Raw genomic sequence first — 18,682 nt, 5'->3', positions numbered from 1 at the left:
ATATAGCTGTCGTGTGCTAAAGCTAGGTCTAGAGTGACCTAATAGATTTGGTTTCCACACCTGCTCCTGTGAAAAGATGATTAAATGACAATTATACAATAGCAGAACTTAGTTGAGTAAATAGAATAGCAAAAACTGTTTGCACTAACCATAAAAGGTTGCCATTTCCTCATCACCATGTAACAAAGTGCATGCCCTCTCTTGTTACATTATGCACATCTGGCACTTGGACAGTAGAATACATTTTTCCCATGATCTGATTCATGATAGATACGCATTCCTCAATTGTTTTTCAGCTTCTACTACCATCGTAAAGTTCATATAAGATCTGAGGGTATGAAAGTTTAAGTTATGAGGGTCTAAGAAGGTGTTTTAAGGTCGGTAAATACAAGTTATGAAGAAAAACTCCTAAAAAAGTGCTTGAGGTTCTAAGAAGGTATTTGAAGGTTGGTAAGTGCAAGTTATGAAGGTTGGAGGGTCTCCAAAAGATGTGGTACATAAATCCAAGTGGTAGAGCTATAAGAAAGGTGATTTAAGGTGTATGAAAAATGATAAATGTCTCAGATTTCTTTCCCCTTCTATGCTAGTTTTATATTTTTATAAGATTTCAAAAGTTCAGAATTTTAAAATTGATCAGTGGAGTCCTGATAAGCTGATGGAATACTGATTGCTTATTCAACCACAAGCTCAAGATTTTCATTTCCCTTTGGATGTCTTCTGGATACAGACTTGTGCTTCTCACTGTGCTAAAAACATCTCTGTCCAATATGTATATCTAGCCCTCTGGACTGAGAAAAGAATGTTCATGCTTTTTAACCCAAAGCTATAGCTTTTTTTGGTTCTCAAAGGCATACATCTACTCCTGCTATCTTATAGAAACCTGTTAACTGCTTTTCTCTAAAATACAGATCTTAATACAATAGTAATAATAATGTTTCCTTTTGTAAGCTAAAATTAATATAAACTCTAGGGAATCAAAAAGTTATAAGACCTGGGTCCACCTGTCACAGCTCAAACGGGCCCCAGAGAAATACACCTGCCCTTTTTTGAAAATGGGATTTTCCCCTTGTCTGTGGGATTCCTCATCTTCCCCAATTACTAGACAATTTTAACTTCTGTCCATAGTCTATATTTGTCTCATCAGATTTTTCACCTGGCTAACAGACTCCACCCAGGGAGCACCTGGGGATTGCAAGCTGCTGAAAGCTGATGTAAACCAGTCCAGCTGATGTAATTGCTCCCTGTCTCTTCAACTAGATTGGGTAATCAGATGCTTCTGTAAGTGCCCCATTGCCTAGCCTTTGACTAGCGTTTCAGCCTTCCTGGACCCTGCTAACAATCTCCTAATGTTAGCTGGAAGTGATTACAGAAGAGAATAAGTTGTCCATTGTCCCACCTTAACAGGCTGAAATGCTAGGTCAAAAGAAACTCTCTGGCATAAAGGACAAATGGCTGGCTGCCTGTTGACAGAGCAGAAAATAGGCCCCTTAGTTCTGCTTGGCCTGGTCATGCTTTGTGCCAGTTGCATGATGGACAGGACTTCACATTTGGTTCAAGACTACATTAATGCTGTTGAACTTATGGTTTTGAGGCTAGGGCATAATACAAACCCTTGTACTCAGGACAGAAGACATAACATCAACAATTTGAATCAGGTACATAAAGATGGGGGAGGATGAAGGGCCACCATGACCGCCATTGTCAGGTATATAGCCCATTTTGCTGAATGCCCTTTGCCCTAGATTCACCTAGTTATATGACATGTCAATTAACCCTGAGCTTAAACAGATGTCCTGTGACTGCCACATCCTGGACTTTCTTCATCATCTCATGGACTTCTTCTGGTTGTGGTGCTTTAAAAGAAGCCTACTTCCTGCCCCCAGGGCAGCACTCTCAGCCCCGGTGACCCTAGCTGGCTAGAAGCACTCCTCGCAGTGAATAAAGTTGCTTCTGGTTTACTTTTACTTTGGTGGTCCTGTCCTCACTATTTTCCAGACCCCCAGATCCCAACACCTTCCTTCACACATCTACCGTTCTTCCCCAGCAGTACTGCCTGTAGGGAGCACGTGACAGACAGTGGAAATGGACTTTGGTTGTGTATGCAAATGAGTACATAGGCCCCATAGAATATGCATTTGCACTGAACGTTTAAAAGACCGAGAGCTATTTTGAGACTGTCTCACAGCCAGGCATCCATTGCCTAATGTCTGAAAGGAGTGTGTGTAAAATGAGAGATCTGCACTTCAGCAATCACACTGACCACAGGCGCTGTTTCTTTCTTTCTCTCTCTTTTTTTAAATAATTTTTTTTTACTTTTATTTTATGTGCATTGGTGTTTTGCCTGCAAGTATGTCCATGTGAGAGTGTCAGATCTTGGAGGTACATACAGTTCTGAGCTGCCATGTGGGTGCCGGGATTTGAATTCTGGCCCTCTGCAAGAGGAGTCAGTGCCCTTAACCACTGAGCCATCTCTCCAGCCCTCTTTTTTGTTTGTTTGTTTTTTGAGACAGGGTTTCTCTGTGTAGCCTTGGCAGTCCTAGACATGCTAGAACAGGCTGGCCTCAAACTCACAGCGATCCTCCTGCCTCTGCCTCCCCAGGGCTGGGATTAAAGGTGTATGCCACCATGCCCGGCTAGGGGCTGTTTCTTGAGTGACCACATACTTTATTTCTGCTGGAGAGAACAGGCTGCCTATTATAAACTTATGAGGTTTTAATTTTTTAAAAGTAAAAACTATTACACCATTAACCAGTACCCATAAAGTAAGGCTTAGTTCACAACCTGTTTAAGTTAAGAATTTCAATATAGCAACAGCATATTAAACATTGATTAGATCCCTACACTTTTAAATGTAGCTGTGAGTGGCAAAGCAGCAAAGCTCAAATAGTAAGAAAACAAACAAACAAACAAACAAAAAAACCAAAAACCCCACTGAATTATTCTCAGGGTGAAACACTACCAGGAGGAGGCAGGTAATGCCTTTGGACAGATAAAAAGACAAAACACACATCACATGGGCCACTCCCCCCAGGGAGCTAGAAAGCTGGACGGATGCACATTTTGTGTTGGGAGGGGTGGAAAGATAACACTTTAGACATCTGTCTGAACTGTTTCACTTTCGACAGCTTTTCATGATTGCAAAAATGCATTTTCAATGTTGCGGTTGGGCTGTGGCAACCACAGAACAGGAACTTTGCTTGGGGCAGGAGACAGAGACAAAAGTTTCTTCTGTGGTTTTGCTTACTGTTTTAATTCATGTGTTTTGTCAGTCAGCTTTAAAGGACGGGCAGCTGCTTTTCTCTTCTTCTTCCTTTTAGGCTGGATTCTTTCTGATTACCTAGAGGACGCAGCCCCTTCCGCATAGTAGATAAGCCCAGTTTTGCCTTGGGCCTTTCAGCTTGTTGGGTTCCGCTAGGAACTTGGTCCAGGCCTTCAGGCAGTTATTGCACGAGTCTGGGCCTGTGTCCTCATTTTAAATCAGAAATACTATGACCTGTCTCAAAGGTTTGTAAACATGAAATATGAGCAAGTATCCCACTGCAAGCATCCAAACTAGGGCAAAGTTGACTTCCTCAGTGGTAGCTCTTGAGTTGAGGAGGCTTTTGATGACAAGTCAGTGGCTTTCATGATTTCTTCCTACACTTCAATATGTTCCCCCTTCTCACCCCTCCTAACTTCCCACCTAGGATACACGGTCTTTAGCTTGCCCTGACTGAATGGCTCCCGTGGACCAGGGGCTGGGTACTAGCTTTGGAAATTCTCAGACTCAGCCAGGCACAGTGGTGCACAGCAGTAACCCCAGCACTGGGGGAGGTAGAGACAGGTGGATCTCTGTGAGTTCCAGGCCAGCCTGGTTTACAAAGCGAGTCCAGGACAGCCAGAGCCATACAGAGAAATCCTGTCTCAAAAAAACACAAAACCAACCAACCAACCAACCAAAAACAAAAGACCTTCGACTCTATGAAATTTATTCAAATTGAGATTTATTAGAGGGAAGGTCCGAATCCTAATGGTTGGATGATCTGCCTAGTCATAATTAGTTGTTCGGCCAGGAATTGACTTAAGGGCTGAGTTCAGAGGCCAGCTCTTTAATAATCAATTACACTCCTCTCAAGTTAGAGACCCCCTATCTCCACCACATCCTCCAGAACGCGAGGTCTGTCTCACACCTCTTTTCTCTTTCTGTAACTCTTGTATCTAATTTCAAAACCGCTGCTTCCAGGAAAGGCGAGCCCGTGGTCTTCCTAGACAGAGCCTTCTGCAGCCACCTACAGGTCTGCAGAGCACAGAATGGAAAGGGAGGAGGTAGAGGGGGCAGCAAAACAACAGGCAGAAGGGAGCAAGCAAGAGGAACACAAGGGAAAGAAACAAAAGGCCAAGTTGACTGAGCCCCTGAGTGTCAGAATCTCAAGGGAGGCTTTGTAGGGAGGTCTCTGAGGACCCTGCACAACTCCCTGGCCACAGGGCCGCTCATCTTTGGAGAAGGGGGGCAAGGCCCAGCTGATCTGGGTAACCGACTTCCACCCACCCTCGCACCCACATGGCACGGGTGTCTTATGCTTGATGCTTGGGTATCTCTTCCTGGCTTTGGCCAAGTGAGAAGAAAAATTGTTCTCTACTTGGTGGTCTTTTAGGGACAGACTAGGGGCATCTTGACATCCTCTGAGTATCAGTTAAGAAAAAGTGTTTAGTAACTGTTAAGTTTGCACAATACACCACACTCATTTTTTTCCTTCCTTTTGACTTTTGGGACACACCTTTCTCCCCCATGAGCCAACCCAAACGAACGATTTCGGAGTAGTTGTCCTCAGCAAGTCCAGCCAGTCCAGGGAACTGCCCAAGCTCTTTCCTGTCACACCTGGTAGAGTCACCGGCAGCTGCTGGGAGGCGCTCCGAGGTGACGCGACTGCCTCCTCCCCTTTAAGGCGGGGCTCACAAGGGGGTGGCCGAGGAAGTCCCTCCGCCCTCGGGACGCTCCTGTCTCCTCATCTGGGCTCCTCCGGTGTTCTCCGAAGCGGCGACCACAGCCACAAGCTACAGCAACGGTGGATCCCACGCAAGTGAGGGGCGCGCGCCCGCCGCTCTCTGCTGGCCTGGGGGACTCAGCCTCAGACAGGTGAGGGTGGCGGCTGGTTCATCTGGCAGCGATCAAGGGCTGCGTAGCAGGGTCCTGGGACAGCCGGATACTGAGGCTTGGAAGTAGGTCCTTTCTAAGCGCTGGTGGGGAGTTACCAACTTTAGGGGTCCAGGATGGGGTTTAGTGGCGTTCTTAACCAATGATTGCTGGCTCCAGGTTCAGAGGAGTTTCTTGTGGCTCAGAGGCAGGCATGCAGTATTGGCGAACTTGGAAGGGCAGTCTGCCCCAGCGTTTCTTAACTTGTTAAAGGCCATACACCCAGTCTCCCCGGGGCCCAGTGGAGTTTTCACCCCATTTCTGCCAGAATCTGAACTCCACGGAGGTCAGTCCTTTGCTTGGATGGGCTTTGATGCACTCTTGAGCTCCTCAAGAAAAAGAGGCTCGCGGTTCGGTCTTCGCGCTGGCGTTTGCTCACAGGACTGCAGAAAGCCTTGGAATAAGCACAGGTTACGGGCTCTCAGCCATATTACAAAATAAAGCAAAAGCTGAATTTGCAAAAACAATATTTCTGCAGCTAGTTCCCTAACGCTGTCTAGTTGTTAAATTGAGCTCGAATTTCACAGGGTGAGTTTTGTCTGTTAATGGATAAAGCTCCTTTGCAGTATGAGGATCCCGGCTGCACCTGGATGCTCCATCCTGCGTGCCCTGGCAGCTACAACCTCAGGGTCACTTAAGGGGCTAAAAAGCTTCTCAGTGAACCTGGGGGGTGGGGTTAGGGTGGGGCGGCATTAGAATACTGGTATGAAATGCAGTCGCCATTTCTTGGGGGGGGGTCTCTGGATGATGATACCATTTGCACTCAGGCCTTGATTGGGTCAGCAGCAATTCAATTAAGCAAATACTGTACAGCTGCTAAAGGCAAGCCTTCTAAGAGACCAGGCTGATCTAGCGTTTGGTAGCACAGGTGTTAGGACAAAGGAAGGGAGCGGCTTAGAATACCTACAGCTTACAGGTGGTGTTTAGAAAAGCCCACGTCGACATTTATGATAAGCATAAGCACTGTCACTTCAGGTAAAAAGGACCATATAGGGAAAATACAAGTCTTAGAGGAGTATGTCATTATTCATAGTGAAAAGAATGATGAAGAAGTCATTAAATAAAGTGAAGAATCAATGAGGAGGAATTATTTAAAGGGCTCTTCATGTATAAATAGGGCCCAACTATGTAAGCAGGCACTTTATCTTATGGCATAACATTCACATAGTAGATATTACCCCCCCCCCCCCATACAGAAGAGAAATTTAGGCAAAGGAAAAAAAAACCCAGTAATTTGGACAAGGAGGTTTACCTAGAAATGGAACGTGTCTACACGTGTGTGCTGTTTTGATAATCCATGCTGTAGTAAGATCAGACAAAGTAGATCTGAAAGATTAGCTGGAAATCAGAATTCAGTTATGTTCACAAAAATCTGCCGCCTGGGGTTAAAGTAGGCTGAACTGAATAAAGTGAGCAGTTTTGTTGTGATTGTCTTGGTAAACTGTGACCTACCTGGGACAAGCAGATTTACAGCCATTTTTTTTTAAAGGGAAAATTATTATGACTTCTTTAGTTTATCTATCTTAAAAGGATTAATATGTACACATGGGGCCAGCTACTGAAAATGCATGTGTAATCCTTCTATGTCATATATTAACATACTTTAACGATTTAGTTTACTTTCCTTCCTTAGCCAGGAAGTGAATAAAGAACATCATTGTAACCTAGAAAGGACCTTGAGTTTGTATGTAACTCTGTCTCATATTTATAGATATATAACATGAAAAGACTGGTTTCATCTTTCCTTCAGCCTGTCTCAGGAAACACAGCGCAGTGTGCAGACTGGCAAAGAATCCTTAGGATCCTCACGTCACTTCTGTGCAGAATCAATCCACGACACTTCTGCCGACCACATCTCAAAGTGTGCACAAGTTAGAACACGGAGGCCCTAATTAAGGTTATCATCCTCCGTAAAATGAGTTAAACTAGAACTCAGAGTCCAGTCGATGTCTTAAAACCTTTTCTGCAATTGCTGCTAAGTAAACACAAAAATCAAAGGAGTTCTCGCTTTAGTTAATTATTCTTGAGGTGTTGCCAGTTACCTGATGAGAAAGGGCTTTGGCCTGTGTGGAAAGATCAGGTTGCAGAGTCTGCCTGGATCACGTGGGTTTAGTTTCTCTATTTGCGATGCAATTGACAGGACACCCTGAACTCCTTTTTATGACCCCTTAAAATCATCCGCAGGAGGTGTGTATAAACCTATGCTTGATTCGATTAAGGTTGTCCAATGGGGATAGAGCTGGACAGATGATGAGTTTGAGAAATTTCCAGAAAACGCAAAGGGCCAAAATGTGTCTGGACAGTGAGACTATGGTGTCTGGGGGTTTTACATACCCTGAAAAGTAAAGAGCTTGGGCACCCCTTGGAGGAAATCAATAGAAAATGGCTCATGAAGATGGCTATTTATTTACATGAGGGTGAAATAGATAAGAACTTGAGTATTTCTCTTTTGTTTTGGTTGCAATCTTATTGCGCAATTTATCAGAAATGTTTACGGAGCAATGCTTCCGGTTTGCAGTCTGGCTTCCTCTCTCCTGAAACTACTTAGCATCTACCAGCTGCTTGGACCAGAGATGCCCAATAGTGCCCTTAGGCTGAGGCTTCTGTATTCATAGGAGAGTGAAGGGCAACTTGGTGTCTGGAGGCCAGGGATCACTCCTAGATCCTTGAATAAAGAGGTAGGCTGGATGGGGTGGCAGAGACTCCTAGATTGTTAGAGACTCTTAGCATCTATGTCTAAGTGAACAACCTAGATATGACCTCTACGGCCTTTCCTGGATCTTGTCTGCTTAGTTACCGTTTACTAAGTATTTTCTATATCTTAAAGTGAGCAAAGGCCCTTATTACTAGACTCTTCTTGTCTCCAGGAGTGATCAGTGATCACATCAGTGATCACAACGCAGTGCAGATGGTGCCTTCATGAAGGTTCTGTGGTAGCCTTTGCATGGCTTGAGATGACTGGACTGAGTCTGGAGTTGGCGGAGCTACTGAGTCTAGGAAGGGTTTTGTAGGTGAGCAGAGGGCTGCAGGAGGCTTGAGTGTCTGTTGTCAGTTGCTGCTTTCATTGATGCAATGGTGGGCCTTAGTCAGTTCTCACGATAACCTTTCAGACCAGCAGCATGGGTATCCCTGAGATGGCTCATTAGCTGTGCGTATTCTCTGGACCTACCACAGAGCCTGGGTATCAACAGCTCTCTATATGAGCATGGAGGCTTTTATTGAGACACCTACCAGATGATCCCAGGCATGCTGAAGATTGTGAACCACTGAAGAATCTCAGAAAACAGAGCAGGGAAACACAACAACAACAACAACAACAACAACAACAACAACAACAAAGCAAACAAACAAAAAGAAAAACCTTTTTTGATCAAGAGACAGACATATGTTAGTAATAATGTAGATGTATTACTATTGTAAAACAGGTTAAATATCTCTGGTCTGAAGATCTGAAATCAGAAGGTTCCAAAATTGGAAGCTTTTGCCATCTCCTAATACGTTATACTAACTCCCCAAACAGCGCCACCTGTTGGAGACCAGGTGCTAAAACATGAATTCATGGGGAATATTTTACACCCAAACCCCAGCAGGAGTGAATGGACATAATTGTGTAAGGTGTGAAAGTACCTTCCTGTCCATCATATTATAGACTAAGGGTACTAAGGGTACATCTTCAGTGAGCTTAATTGGGATGGCAGTGGTTATGGAGGTTGGCTTTCTTTAGATATTCTAAAATCTGGACCTCGGTTTGGACTGGGGATAGAACTAGGGGCCTCCTGTTTATGGGGCAATATTTTCATCTCAGACTTTTCTAAAATCAAACCCTCTATTCAGACTGTAGAAGACATGAAGGTGATGTTGTGTACAACCATTGTGTGTGGAAAGACATACAGAGGAGCCATGCCTTGTGTTTTCACAGCTGTGGATTTTTTAAAATCTTCCTGAAAACAAATATTTACATTTAATCTCAAAATGGTCTCATAGTATCAAGCTGCATAAGAAAGAATATATAGCTACAGATATAAGTATATGTGACAATGTATAGAAAGATGTTTTGTCCTCGAGTTTGAGCTTTAAGTTACTGTCTTTACTTTTCCTCCGGCTACAAACATTGAGTTTATGATGGGCAGAAAGGTCTAATTTTGATAGCCTCATCTGGTGTCCATTCTCACATTCCTTTTTGCATGTGATCTATCATTGCTTGTCTTATTGTTGGGCAACTATGGGGTAAAGAGGAGATCAGGTCAAATGTACTCTTTTTGGGCCAATAAACAAGTATTGGCTCTTCAATGCCTCTTGTTCTGACACTGAAATGACATGCCATTCAAGGTTTCAGCCTGTTTACTTGGGGGAATATGTAGGTGTAGCTAGATTTATGAGAAAAGTAGATTTTTGAGGGTGGTCAGGTGAATGGGAGGGTGATGAGGACAAAAAATATTGGCCTCAGGAGGGTATCTATACCAGTTGTGAGGAAGAGAATTATGAATTTTATGGACCCTGTGTTTGAAATAACTGTATGACCCCAAGGTACAGGAGTGGGACCACACAAAATTTGCTATCGAGAAGAGAGTTGTATAATGTAGAGATCTGGAAAAAATAGGTCTTTAGGTAGCAGCTTAATCATTGACTAATTATCATCTGATTGAATAATGCAGTTTCTATGACAACTGAGTGAACCAATCAGCTAAATGCTAGAGAGTGGGCACAAGAAGAAGGTTGCAGAGGACAGTTGGGCATTCTTCCCTCTGGCTAGGAAAGATGCTAACAGAGTCCACTTCCTTTGAAGTTAGGTAGAAGAGATTTGTTCCTGCCCTTTCTCTGGAAACTGGTGATGAATTCTCTACTCCCATTGGCCTCTAATGAATTCCAAAGCCTGAAATGTGGCTGGGGAGAAAATTCTCTTTGAGGAAAAGCCAACCAGAACTTGCCAAAGCAGTAGAGGCTAGGTTTCAGAATCTGATGCCATAAAAATTTCACGTAATTTTTACGTGTAAAACCCTAATTTTTCTCACATATATATCATGTATTTCATAAAATCATGCTTTTGTGTGTGTGTGTGTGTGTGTGTGTGTGTGTGTGTGTGTGTGTGTGTGTGTGTATGTGTGTGTGACACAAATGGTGAAATTTTGTTGTGGTTGCTAACACTTTTTATTATTGTTGTTGGTGGTGGGTATTTGAGACAGAGTTTCTCCGGGTAGCCTTGACTATTCTGGATTCACTTTGTTGAGCAGGTTGGCCGCAAACTCATAGAGATCCACTTGCCTCTGTCTCCCTGAGTGCTGGGATTGGTGCCTGGCTGGTGCTAACACATACTAGGATTACTTTTTAAAACCAGAATGCATAGATTATCATAGGTTCATAGTAGAAGGCTATTTGAAATATGCTAAAAAGTTTCTGAAGTGGGAATTTGTTCTCATTTGATCCTGTATAGTGGAGTGATAATTGTGACTGAAACAAGGAGATCTCTATCTTCTTGGAGCTTATGGCATAGGATGGGGGAGCTAGACATTTCAAATTGAGAGAACTTCAAGTGTTGTTCAGGATAAGAGACGGGTGCCATGGGAGCTAGTGGCAAAGGGCAAGCTCTGAGCAGAGCTGCAGACCATAGCAGGAAGCAGCAGGAGGGGTGGTTACGCTAGGCAGGGGCTCAAGGAGGAAGCTCGCAGGGCACATTGGATGGATGCTTTTGAGGAACTGCAATCCTCAGCTGCTCAGTTTCTGCATTGTTAGCAAAAGTAAACAAATGAAAAAGGGATGTGCACGAGAGATCTGAGAACTGACGATGAGACCCAAAAGCCAAGCCCTGTGTGTAGGTGCGGCAGAGGCCATGTTCTGAGAAATGCTGCAAAGAGACTTCTCAATGCCAAGAGACAATGGTGAGGACCATTGATAACATGTAAGAAGGAACAACAGTATGCGCCCCTGAAGCCTTTCAAACTAATAATGGCAGGAACTGAATGATGATTAGGGGACACTTGTTTGGTTTGGTGCGTGATGGGTTGTTTTCCAGCATCATCAAATATGCTGACATTTTAGACTGAGAACCTTTTGGTATATCAGTCATGAACATCCTATTTCTTGAATCACAATAAGCAACATTATTGCTATAATAGCTTTGCTTAGAGGAGAATATATGTATCTGTGGATATAAACACATTAGCTCTACTCCCTAGATGATGTTCTGGACGTGGCCTGCAGGGGCAGCTCTTGTAGCCCCTGTTTCTGTCCCATGAGTGAGTGGTAGACCAGAGGTGATGTAAGTGCTCTCCCCGTTGGCGGCAGTCTGTTGAATAGAGTGTATTTGTAGCTCTTTGTCTGTACATGTCTGTCATTCAGTGCTCAAATCTCTCTTGCCTCTTGCCTAAGCATGTCCCATGATGACCTCGCTCTGCCTCCCCTTCCCTCCTTATCACCTTTCTGGTATGTATGCATTCTAATTTCATTCCACGAAGCTGAGCATTTTAAATCCTGTTATAATCTTCGGTAGAAGTCCCCTTCAGCACTTGGGACTTGTCTGAACAGGTAGGATCGTCTGGCATTTCTTTCCTTCCTTTAAGTCTTGGGTGAGCTGGCAAAGACATGGTAGATTGAAAAGAGAGGTTCCCAGGAAGTTTTCTTTGTTAATATTTAATAACACATGGGAGGGTTAGGAAGGCAGATTATGAATCGCATTTAAACTTCATGAACTTTTAATGTACAAAACAATAACAGAAATGTTTGAACAAGCAGGTGTGGCTCGGGTCCTTACTAACTGATTGACAAGTTTGATTGCATCATTATCTACTTCCTCTCCAACATCCAGCCTTGTGTCAATGATAGCCTCATCATAAATCCAGGACACCACTTTTACTCTTTGATTGCATGGTTTCTGGGTTCCATTGTAAATACATCCCTTTCCTTGGCAGGTTTCAAATTTGCATGCAGTAGGAGAAGTTACTTGTTTTTTATGGATGACTGAATGCATAAAGTCAGCTGCTATGTTTTGCATTCTTTGTATTCACTATTCAAAGGCTCTACTTGGTGCAGCATTATCTTAGTCTTTCTACTCTGTGGACTCCCTACTCATTAGAAGTCACTCTCATTTGACCGTTGAGGAAATGTGTACAACTTGCAGGTACAAAAAAACCAAGTTGGCTGGTGTTCTAACCAATATTTGTTCAAAATTTCTCCATTATTGTATTTGAAATTAGCTCTGTTTTATCCCTTCCCCTTCTTTTTGATGTGCAAGACACACAAAGACTAACCCTAAAACTTCCATGTCACCATGACTCATTCCAACTAATATGTCAGGTTTTCCTCTGCTTGTTGGATTTTGAAGAGGGTGGTTGGTCCACTCAGGTTCAGGTTCAATACCATTGTGAGACTCTTCAAAGCACAAGAGAGAATGGTCAGAATGCCACATTGATGGAACCCTTGGTAATCCTTCTGGCTTTGTCACTGAGATGGGTGTTCGTGTCTTTGATTTTACACACAAATGCGTATATGCCTACTCATGTACACACACACACACACACACACACACACACACACACACACACACACACACTTTTAGATTACTTTCTTTCCAGATCATAACTACCCAAAGCTGAATATTTTTCAATGTTCCCTCTCCTTAATCTGACCCAAATACTGCTGTAAACACTTGGGTGTTTAAAAGGGTTTGTGGAAGGAAGGAAGCAAGCAGCCTCCATGTTTCATTCTTGATTGCTCTTCTAAGATCAACTCACTCTATGGTTTTCTGTTAGATGGTGCAAGCTTTTAAATATGGACAGAGGTTTACATTTCAGAACTCAAAAAAAAAAAATCTGGCTATTGACTGGCTTTAGGTGCTTGTTTATATATTCATCAGCATTTGGGTGCATTTTACTGAAGGAGTCTTTTCAGTGTCTACATTCACAGCTGAGGTTGGTGTTCTTGTTGTTCCAGTCTTAGAGGTTGGGTGCTATTCTTATGCTGGGAAAGGCTTTCGAGACGTAAGGAGAGAACCTTCCATTTTTGAGCCTAGTCTGTAATTTCTTAGGATGCAACAGTGGGTGCTACAGGTAATAGAATTTAGTGGAACGTAAGATAATATTTAAAAGCTCCCACAACCCACCACTTCAGGCTCTGTGCGCCTTTGAGAAGGACACAGCTTGTGGTTTGTAGTCATTCCAATAAGAAGCCAAGTCACTTTATGGTGTGTTATGAGGGGCTGCTGAGCTGACTCAGAAGGTAAAGTGCTCACTGAGCAAGCAGATGAAGACAAATGGGTTTCTAGAACCCAGGTTAAATCCAGGTGTGATGGCCCGTGTTTACAAATCCAGTGCTGGGGAAGTAGAGACAGGCAGGTCCTGCCAGCTGACCATAGTCCATATGATGAGCTTCAGGTTCAGAGAGACCCTGTCGCAAAAAATAAAATAAAATAAAATAAAATAAAGGAGAGATAAAGACAGCCAACACTGACCTTTGACCTTCACAGACACAGACATATGGGACTGCATGCATACGCAGGCATACACACACACTGATATTTTTGTTAACTTTTTAAAAAACATAAGTTTTACCAAGTGATAAGTATTCTTCCACCAATGAAATGTGAACCAATTCAAGCCAAGTTAGAGATATAAATGCAGGTTTATTAGTGGCAGCTCTTGGTGAGTTCACTGACCTGACAAGAAGGGGTCAATGAAGTCAGCATGCGAGGGAGACAGAAAGGGGGCAGATAGAGAGAAAAAGTGCATGTGCATGCAGAGAGAGGAAAGGAAATGGAGGGGGGGAGGGAAGGGGGAAAAGAAGGTGTGGAGGAAGAGAGGGGGTGAGGGGAAACAAAATGTCTGGATCACATAGTGAAGAGCCTCTGGGGGAGGGGCCATTCAGGGCGGAGGGTGGGGTGTGCTAGGCGTGCCCTGTAACAGATAGAGACTGAGAGACACTGGGAGAACCTGGAGGCCAGAGACTCACTTTGTCCTCAATCTGAATCCCAACACCAAATAGTGATTCTGGATGGCTGTTTGTGGACAGCCTGAATGTGGCATGTGAGAAGGCAGCCTTCCCCGCAGTCACTCCTTCCTGCCTGTGGCTGTGGGGGAGCACGGGCTGATCTGGTGTTTATACAGCATTTGGTAGGACTGTGATTTCTCAATGCGTGGCAAAGCATGGTTTGAAATGGTACACACAGCCACATCCTCCTCCACACATGTGTCTTTATGCTATTGGGTGGAGCATGAATATATAAACTCCCTTTCCTGGAAATGGGCGCTAGAGAATGTGCAGTTGTCCCTTAATGGGGAAGGACTAGTCTGGGCTGAGTCACAGTTCATTGCGTGATTCCATGCACAATAACTATTTCCCAAGGCATGCCTTTTAAATAAATGTGTTCTGTGTTAAATGGGTAGGGAGATAATGGGCCATTTTTGCTGTCATTAATGTGTCATTTAAAAAAAAATACTTCCGGGGCCTGGAGAGAATGCTCAGTGCTTAAGAGCACATACTGCTCTTTCAGGGGACTGGCATTTATTTTTCAGTATGGCTTCAAGCACCCACTTCAAGCTGCTAGCAAACCACCTGCAATGCCAGACCCAAGAGATCTAAGGTATCTGCTCACCTAAGGTCCCTGCGTCCACATGCACATACCTGCACACAACTGCACATACATGTACATAATTAAAATATTTTTTAAAAAGTACACTTGTGTTTGAACATGAAGATAGTAAAAAAAAAAGCCCTCTGAATTTGATTAACATTTTAAAGCCTTGAGATGTCTGACATTTACTATCAGATTTTAACAGATTCTCTGAAGTCACAAAAACTTGTCCAGCTATGTCTGTTTAAGTAGAAAAATGTCTCTAGATTTTTGTCTTAGTTCAACGTGTCTTCCAGATGGTGCCTTCTGAGGTAGGCATAGGGTAGACCAGTTAGAAACTTCTACCCCAGGAAACAAGTTATAGATAATACTGTCTATTCTTGCCCCCCCCCCCTAAATTTACCACCACCATGTGATGAGGAGAGTCCTGCTTTTGGACTCAGGGTAAATCAGAGTTCAAGTGTCAACTATGGCAGGTATTAGCTGTCGACTTGATTGTCTCAATAATTTCTCTCATACATTAGCAGTGAAAACACTTACATGGTGGTGTGAATATTAGTAACAGCAGAGGGAGAAAGTGCCTAGTGTATGATGGTTGTTGCCTGTTCCTCTAACACGTGGAAGAGAGGGAGGCTGGCTTCTCTGCCTTCAGCAGCATGCAGATGTCTCAGGGAGCAAGCACCCAGTGACCCTGAAGCTTCTCATCTAAGACCAGACATCTGTGTACCAGGATTTTATTCTGCATCGCTTTCGAACCTGTGCACGAAAGGATGTAGGGGTAGGGAATGACATTAAAAACTACCATTGAGTGGAGAGTGAGATCTGACTTTTACACAAACTCTGGTGCCCCATTTCTGACCATGTTCCCTGGATAGGGAGGCCTGGTGGCACTCAGAGGAAGGATAGCAGGTTACCAAAAAGAGACTTGATACCCTAAGAGCATATATAGGGAGAGGAGGTCCCCCTCAGTCACAGACATAGGGGAGTAGGGGGAAGCGGAAGGGAGGGAGGAATAGGAGGATACAAGGGATGGGCTAACAATTGAGATGTAATATGAATAAATTAATGAAATAAAATTAAAAAAAGAAAAACACTACAACAACAGCAGCATCAAACCAAGGTTTCTTTTAGGAGACAAAAATGAAAAGTTAAGTTCTACCCATGGACTCAACTAGAGGCACCCATTTTTAAAGATGAATTGCTGGCTGTCTGGTTCTTAAGAACCAACCCAAACCTTTTAGATGGTTACCTTACTCTTAAGGTATATATTTTTTTCTTTTTATATTTTAAACTAAATCTGAGATCAGAACGCTGATGGCAGACATGAGCATCCTATTACAACGTGCTGGTGTCCCCTTGCTAAGTGCAGTATACTTTGAGAAAAGCTGGAACATTCCTAAGCAAAACTTGTCAGTTTCCTGGAAGAGTAAACTGAGTCAGTCTGACTCATACACCTACTTTTTTAATCGCTAGGAAAACATTGATTTGCCATAATTTCATGTTTCCGTGGGGTCAAAAGTGAAAACAGAAATAGCTGTTAGTTTCTAAAAGTTTGTCTCAGATGGAACTGAGGATTTGGACCTGTGGTCCCAGGTACATGGGAGTGGGAGGCTGAGGCAGAAGGATTGAACTTCTAAAACATGTCTGGACAACTTACTAAGACCATGTCTCGAAATCAAAAGTTAAAAAATGGGCTGAGGACCACTCAGTGGTATGCATCAGGCCTTTCTTGCTATGCATCAGGTCTCAGGGGGGAAATCTGTAGTACAGGGATAGAAGGGAGAGAGGTGAGGCCATGTCTCCCTAGAGTATCAGGATTCCTCTTCGTGAGAGGTTTATCCATGGGACTCTCCTTGGGGCAGAGTGAACTTTAAAGGCAAGTAAACTGCTTAGCCCAGAGAGGAGAGGAAACGTGTCCTATTGGGTAGGATGGGAAGATGGAAATGATTGTGAGAGGCTTGTCAAGGATGCTGGGAGGGTCCTTTCACGGCCTCCTTGGATGATGCTGCAGGGATGCTTTTCTACAACGCTTGTGTTAAGCAAGGATGATGCAAAACAGTGAAACTTCCCAGAATCCAGGACATCAGGTGATGGATACCTGGGGACAAGGCAGCATCATGACCAAGAATGGAAAGCTGCATGGCTAGGCCTGCCTCTTGTCTGTGTGCCACTCAGCACACTGCTCAAAGCTTTTGGTACTTCAGTGAGCTAAGCAGTGAAATGGAGGCTGCTAACAGGATTATGAGCATTATATGACAGTATCCCTAGGGAGCTTGTTCCTGATGCTCGAGACATCATTTGCTCACCGTGAGGGGTATCTGCAATCACTAGTTTCCCATCCTCTCAGTGAGGAGGCTTATTTTAGCATTAATGAACCATCATCTGTCCTGTTGGCTTACCTCAATAGACGCTCATAATTGCTTCATATTTAAAACTCATTTACAGCATTATATCTCAGTGGGAAGGTTTCTTGGGATGCTGCTGATCACTCCAGGCATTTTCCATGTGGATCCTCTGAGGCACCTTGCAAAATGCACATTTGGGATTTATCCATTTAAGCTGTTACATGAGAGTGTCCTCTTCATTGAGCGGACAGCCACACCAATGGAATCAGAGTGGTGGGAGAAAGCAACGTAGCCTTTCAGAAAGATGGATGCTTTTAATATGGAGAACAGCTTTCTTTCTACAACTTACTGTCTGAGATGCTGCTCTAATAGGAAGCCACATAAATATACTGTCCTAGAGGTCTGACTACAGGGTTTGCTTCTGAGTAGCCACTCTGGTTGTTGTGAAACCAAAGTGACATGATCTTGACAAATGTCACTTGAGTTAATCACTGACAAATTTAGAAATAGATTTGTCAAACGAACCATGATTCATATAAGCATAGGACATATTTGGTAATTTATATTTTAGAAACTTTGGTGTGTATGTACAAGTGGGTGTGCATGTGAGTGTATGTCTGTGTATGTATGTGTGTATGTGAGTGTGCATGCATACATAATTATTTGAATCCATTTGTGAGCAATTTTCTGGTGTATTATTTTCAGATTTTGGCACCATGTTCATCTCTAGTAACCTTCAGCTTTCGGCTAAAAGTCTCTGAAGTTTGGTATGTGTGTCTCAACATATTATGAAAGCCAAGGACTTCATGGGCCACCTGTTGGCTGCAATTTTGTAATGGCAGTAGGGGAGTGGACTGTTCATTATTAAATGATTTGGAAAATGCAGATGGGATATGCAGTGGGCACAACACCTCCACCCTTACTTACATGGCTACTCTACTGCACTTCCTCCTGGGCATCTAATGGGGCTTATGAGAGGGACAATGGCCATCCTTGATCAATGTTCTCACATATGTGCACTAAGCCACCCATATTCCTTATCACAGAGCAATACCCTTTCCTACAGCCGATAGGTTTAAAAGGCTTAATGGGTATGACACCTGTTAGATTGATGGGATGTGCTGGTCTCTAGGCAGGCTTGGGTTATGGTAAATATTCAGTCATGATACAAATAGATTTAATTGTGGTCTGGATACACTCACCCCTCTGTCCTTCTTCCCTGCTGCCCAGCTATCCATCTGTCTGATTAGAACATAACTGTGCTGTGCTAAGCATTTATGTGAACCAACACAACACACTCATCTCCCTCTCAAGTTCCTATGTCACTGGAATTGTGAGTAGATTGGGAATTTAGTAAGCAGGGTATGTGGCAGTTTTGGATCACTGGGTCCAAGGTAGATGTCAGAAGGCATCTCAGGAAAAAAAATAACTAAGAAGAGGTACTGCTTCATACTAGAAGGCGGGCCTTGGTGCAAGGCCTATGGGGGGAGCAGTCCAGGGGTAGGAAGCTCTTTCTAAGACCTCACAGAGTCAGGCTTTGATCTGTGGTTTGGGCCTGTTACATAAAAGCATGGGACCAATGACGCAGAATCCCCAGACCAT

At 43.5% G+C, this 18,682-nt stretch overlaps 1 protein-coding gene and 1 long non-coding RNA gene across 5 annotated transcripts in view; one reads left to right on the top strand and one right to left on the bottom strand.

Annotated features, from left to right (window-relative positions):
• LOC311592472 overlaps positions 1–4,889 on the bottom strand; it is a 65,266-nt gene extending 60,377 nt beyond the window's left edge. The window contains exon 1 of one of the 2 annotated variants that reach the window (XR_014777422.1): positions 4,758–4,889. This is a non-coding gene — a long non-coding RNA (uncharacterized lncRNA). The remainder of the gene's footprint in view (positions 1–4,757) is intronic. The other variant, XR_014777423.1, reaches the window with a different exon arrangement.
• Positions 4,890–4,976: 87 nt separating this feature from the next.
• MCTP2 (multiple C2 and transmembrane domain containing 2) overlaps positions 4,977–18,682 on the top strand; it is a 228,289-nt gene continuing 214,583 nt past the window's right edge. For 2 of the 3 annotated variants that reach the window (XM_084772920.1, XM_084772922.1), the window contains exon 1: positions 4,977–5,116. The gene's annotated coding sequence lies outside the window, so the exon portion shown is untranslated. Of the gene's footprint in view, positions 5,200–18,682 lie in introns of all 3 variants that reach the window. The other variant, XM_084772921.1, reaches the window with a different exon arrangement.

The sequence above is a fragment of the Acomys minous genome (assembly GCF_964271855.1).
Source record: "Acomys minous genome assembly, chromosome: 2".
Classification (NCBI taxonomy): Eukaryota; Metazoa; Chordata; class Mammalia; order Rodentia; family Muridae; genus Acomys; species Acomys minous.
The sequence above is the reverse complement of the archived record's forward strand: the minus strand, read 5'-3'. Positions and strand labels throughout refer to the sequence as shown.